Source organism: Rhincodon typus, chromosome 34 (genome assembly GCF_021869965.1).
Source record: "Rhincodon typus isolate 14 chromosome 34, sRhiTyp1.1, whole genome shotgun sequence".
Taxonomy (NCBI): Eukaryota; Metazoa; Chordata; class Chondrichthyes; order Orectolobiformes; family Rhincodontidae; genus Rhincodon; species Rhincodon typus.
Window position 1 is genome coordinate 22,061,326 of NC_063365.1, and position 6,000 is coordinate 22,067,325.

At 41.9% G+C, this 6,000-nt stretch overlaps 1 protein-coding gene across 1 annotated transcript in view; it reads right to left on the bottom strand.

The window, feature by feature from the left end:
* Nucleotides 1–6,000, bottom strand: part of unc5b (unc-5 netrin receptor B) — a 256,526-nt gene that overhangs the window by 205,879 nt on the left and 44,647 nt on the right. The window lies entirely within an intron of this gene.

The window sequence follows — 6,000 nt, forward strand, 5'->3', positions numbered from 1 at the left end:
TCATATTTTTCTTCGCACCTCTTTGAAGTGCTTTTGGACTTATGTTAACATTAAAGGCACTATATAAATCTAAGCAGACACACAGTGAAATCTGTGGGATGTGAGCTGGATGGTAAGTAACAAGGAGCCTAATGCATTTCCCCATGTAGAAGAGATGAATAGTTCATTCAACTGCTTTAAATAAAATCTGAAAACAGGACAGAAATGTTCAGTTTACGTAAAACATTTGAGAACGCACTGTGCTCCTACATCCGAATGAGCATTTATTAAATTCCAGCACAAAGGAAGACCTCTCCCTGGGTAAAATACAAGGTGCAATCAAGTCAAGCCTCAGGGTGAGCTTTCTATAGTCATGAAAACTCCAGTTTAAATCTGCAAACCATTCTGCATTTAGACACTTAATCATTTGCCCAGAAATTCCATAACTCAATCTCTGCAAGATACAATGAGAAAATTTACAAATACAAGCTCCTTTTTTTCAGAAGTCTAAATAATAAAGTAATTCCCCTCAAACATTCAACTATTATCTAATATTGCTGAAAATTCTAGTGATGTCTTCCATCTTGCACTCATCAGGACAACATGTAAGAAATACCAATTTAAGGGGAAAATCCTGGGGAAATGCATTGACTAATGAAATTCAACCTGCCCGATTTTAAACTTTAAGCAAAGCTTTGTTGTTAACTGTCAATCATCATTAACTGATGCATTCTTCATGGCAAGACCTCTACTAATCAGAGTCCATCTGCTAATCAACAAGCATTCTTCTATTATACAGTACAGATATTACTTCTCCCCTTAAATTGGTATTTTTGCTCACTGCCCTGATGAGTGCAAGCAAAAAAAGCTTAGGCAGAAGTAGAAACTGAGAGAACCGTGGATGCTGTAAATCAGAAACAATAAACAGAAATTGCTGGAAAAATTCAGCAGCTCGGGCAGCATCTGTGGCGAGAAATCAGAATTAACGTTTCGGGTCGTGTGGCCTTTCCTCAGGTTCTAAACCAGAAACATTAACTCAGACTTCTCTCCACAGATGCCGCAAGACCTGCTGAGATTTTCCAGCAGCTTCTGATTTCATTAGACAGAAGTAGTTTGTTTTTCAGAAATAGTTCTTTTGTTACTGCTGAATGACTGCATTAACCGACACTTATCACTCAAATAACACTGCAAATAAAGAACGATCTGACTGGGGGGGTATCGCATTGTAGGAGTTTGCTGGGCACAAATTGGCTGATACTTTCCTACGAACTTCTGTTGGATGCAAAATGCTTTGGGAAATCCCAAGGTTGTGAAAGTTGCTGTATAAATGCACATTAGTTCTTTGCTTTTCTGTAGGCCAATGTAACCTGAGCAAAAAATGAATGGATTCTATTCTTTTAAGCCTGCAAGCAACATTCTGGCTTGGAGAGGAAACAGAATGATTTGACACACCTGTAATTGGATCATTAAAGGATTTATTCAGCACTGACGGGCATAGATGGTCTTTGCTTTGCTGTTGCATGCTCAGTGACTGCTGCATCACAAGTTAATTTGACATTCCCATCTGCAGTCAGAATGCAGCTTAAACAGTTCCGTCAAAAGAAAAGCTATTTCTCAAAAGCCACTACAGCTTTCACTCAGTTCTGATGGTGGTGATGTGGTAATGCCAGTTAATAATACAGGGCTTCAAAGTTAACATGGGTTCAAACCCCACCCCATGATGGCTAGTCACTCCTGGTGGGTTCATTCCTCCCTGTAGGTGCTAAATCCCTCCTTTCATGATATAATTACAGGTGCGTCACATATCCTTCCTCTCATGGAGCTGGAGATCCACAGCACAGTAAAAGGCCCTTCAGCCCATCATGTACACACCAGTGAAAAACAACCACTGAACATAGAGTCACAGAGATGTACAGCATGGAACCAGACCCTTTAGTCCAACTCATCCATGCTGAACAGGTACCTATATAAATCTAGTCCCATTTGTCTCCTATCCCTCTGAACCCTTCCCACTCATATACCTATCCAGATGCCTTTTAAATGTTATATTTGTACCAGCCTCCACCACTTCCTCTGGCAGCTCATTCCATACACACACCATCACCCGTGTGAAAAAATTGACCCTCAGGTCCCTTTTATATCATTCCCCTCTCATCTTAAACCTATGCCCTCTAGTTTTGGACACCCCCAACACTGAGGTAAAGACCTTGGCTATTTATCCTATCCAGGTCCCTCACGATTTTATAAACCTCAATAAGGTCACCTCTCAGCCTCCGATGCTCCAGGGAAAATAGCTCCAGTATATTCAGCCTCTCCCTATGGCTCAAACCCTCCAAACCTGGCAACATCCTTGTAAATCTTTTCTGAACTGTTTCAAGTTTCACAACATCCTTCCTATAGCAGGGAGATCAGAATTGCACACAGTATTCCAAAAATGGCTTAACCAATGTCCTGTACAGCCAACTCCTGCACTCAATGCACTGACTAATAAAGGCAAGTCTACCGAACACCTTCTTCACTATCCTATCTCACTGTGACTCCACTTTCAAGGAACTACGAATCTGCACTCCAAGGTCTGTTTGTTCAGCAACACTCCCCAGGACCTTACCATTAAGTGTATAAGTCCTGTCCTGATTTGCCTTTCTGAACTGCAGCACCCGCATTTATCTAAATTAAACTCCATCTGCCATTCATTGACCCATTGGCCCATCTGATCAAAGATGAAGATAGTTCAATTAATAATTCCAGTAATTAGCCAGTCTTAGTAATGGTGGCCATGAAACTATCATTGATTGGTCACTAATGGGAAGGAACTCTACCTTCCATAACATCACAGAGTTTTCAGCAAGTCCTTGACCAATGTTTTCCCAATTTTTGAGCAAATTACTGCAGATGATGAAAATAAAAAAGTGCTGGGAATCTCAGTAGTCAGGCAGCATCTGTGGACAGAAAGCAAGCTAACATTTCGAGTCTGGATGGCTCTTCTTCAGAGCTGACTTTCGTCATATGTTTTGATATGGGACGAGGGTGACTGGGAAAAATTGCAAATTAAGTTTTTTGGGAACATTTGCCACAGTTTAGTTCCTGAAAAAAATCCTGTGCTGACGATTTTTTGATTAGTGCAGGACACAAAGTTAGAAAAAGGACTGAACTTGCGTCCTGTCACCTTTTGGCTATTGCTCCCCCCTCCCGCCCCAGTAAAACTAAATAAAACAGGACTCTAGTTCTAAGGAGAGCGAATATAGATAACATGAAATAAAACCAAGGGAACACTGACTATTTAGGTACAGTTAGCAACTCATGAAACTCACCACAGTAAACTTTCCAGTTCAATAATATTATTTAAAGTGTGGGAATGTCACTAGACTAGAAACTCACAGACCCAGATTAATGTTCTGGGGGTCCAGGATTCAAAACCCACAAGGGCAGAGGGTGATATTTGAATTCACCAAAAATCTGGAATTAAAAACTCATGTCTCATGGTGACTATGTAGGCATTTTCCATTATCTTGTTCACTAATGCCCTTTAGGGAAGGGAAACTGCCATCCTTACCCAGTTTGGCCTACATGTGACTCCAGACCTATGTCAACGAGGTAGATTCTCAAATGCCCTTTTGAAATGGGCAATCGAGACACTCTGTTTAAGTGTAATCAGAAATGGAAAACAAGTGTGGGTCTTGACAGTGAGACCCTTATCCCATGAAAAGCCAAATGGGCCTGTTTCATGTTTTTGAAAGCATTCAAATCAGTAAGGAAGGGACAAGACCCAGATTTATGGGTCAGTGTGGTGGGCAATGTTGTTGAGGATCTAAAAGAAACTATTAGGCCAACAGCATTTCAGTAGTGGTGTGGTAACCAAACATTGCAACAGAACAAGAACTTGAATTTATGCAGCGCCTTTTAGCACAGTAAATCATCGCAGCATGCTTCATAGGAGCGTTATTATACATTATTTAACATTAAGCCATTTAAAGAGTTATCAGGACAAGTGACTAAAACCAGATAGGTGATATAAGGAGCATCTTAAAAGGAGGACAGAGGTAGAGAGATTAAGGGAGGGAATTCCAGAGCTTAGGGTCCAGGCGGCTGAAGGCACATCCCCCAGTGGTTTGGTTGTGGAACACTCAAGTGACCTGAACTGGAGGAGCCCAGAGACCTTGGACAGCTGAAGGGCTGAAGGATAGGGAGGGGTCAGGCAAACAGGATGCAAAACAAAGCTGAGAACTTTTCAAAAAAATATATTGAGGCTTTGCTGGATCATCAGCCAATAAAGTTCAGCAATCACAGGAGCGATGGGAGTTGGTGTATGTTAAATGCCCCAGCATTTTCAATCAGAGTGGAGTCACAGAATCACAGTGTAGTGATTGTAACAAGGTCAGCCAGGGGGACCTTACAGAATATGAGTTCCCTGATTGGGGCTGTTAATCTGGTCCATTCAGGGAGGACTGGCTAATACTTATAACAGAAGCGTCTGTAATCATTGCCTTTGTCGGGCTTTGCTTGTTCCTGGTTCACTGGCCACTTGGGTTTTTTCCTGGTGGTGGAAACAAAAGAAGGAAAAACCAGTGTCAGAGGTTCTGCTCACTCTGAGAGCTGACTCTGAGGGAGCCGAACCAGTGTTGAATTCTATGTACGTGTAAATAAAGGGTGACTTGGTGACGGGATAATGGTTTTTATGGAGTTATTTCACTCAAAATTGTTAGTGGGGGGGTGGCAGATGGAGGCCATTGGGCCCATTCTGCCTGCACGGGTTCTATTCCCTACCTATTGTCAATCTCCTGCCCTTTCCCCAACACTGCTCACCATTTCTATCCAAATAACCATCCAGTACCCCTCTTGAATATCTCAGTCGAACCTGCCTGCACCACATTTCCAGGCAATGCATTCCAGATTCTAACTTTCTCACTGCGTGGAACAAGCTTTTTTCTCACCTCACTCTTGGTTTGTTTGCACATCACATTAAATCTACACTCCTCTTGTCCCTGTTTCTTTTATGAATGGGAACAGCTTCTCCCTATCTACTCTATCCAGCCTGCTCATGGCTTTGAAAATCTGTATCAAATCTCCAGCCTGCTGTCATTTTTCCCAAGGAAAACAATCCCATTCCCAAGTCAGCTGAGTTGTATTACTGAACACAACCTAGGGCAAATTTATACACCCAAGCAGTGATGGCATGGTGGCTCAGTGGTTAGCCAGAGACCTGGGTTCAATTCCAGCCTTGGGTGACTGACTGTGTGGAGTTTGCACATTCTTTCTGTGTCTGTGTGAGGATTTTCTCCCACAGCCCAAAGATGTGCAGGCTAGGGTGGATTAGCCATGGGAAATGTAGGTTTACAGGAATGGGGTGGGTCTGGGTGGGATGTTCTTCAGAGGGTTGGTGTGGGCTGAATGGCCTACTTTCACCCTGTAGGGATTCTATGAGTGCAGTGAGATAGTGGTTTATAAATTGGTTCACACAGATGCTGCAATGGGAACATGCGAATGCATTAGTGACAAAAGGCTAACGCGTCAGCTCTGATCCCCTGAATCCCAGATGCTGCCTGAAATGAGTATTTCAGGCATTTTTCACTTTTTGTTCAGATTTCTAGCACGTAGTGTACCTTGCTTTTTAAAACTTTTTACCCTACACAGCACCCTGGCACTCAAGGTCAGTAGCAAAGTTGTGGAGTATTAGCCCATCAAACTGATGTCGACATATTACGCCTGATCATAAATTCCTGTTCAAATGCCATTTGTCTGAATGTAATTACATCATTCAGCCACAGGGGATGCTGATGTGCCTCCAATGAGTGTCCCAGTTTCTTAGTCTGTTACTTAATCCCATCACCAAAATGATGCATACGTTTCTATTTAACTATAAATAAATAATGTAAAAAGGACAGAATAAAATACTTTAAATATTGACTGAATTGTATCTGTATGAAAAGACAAAACTTGTTCTCAATGTCTGTTACATGTGATACACTGGTGGAAATGGTAAACTGTCTCATTCCTAAAAGAAACTCAAATCTCACTCTGAGA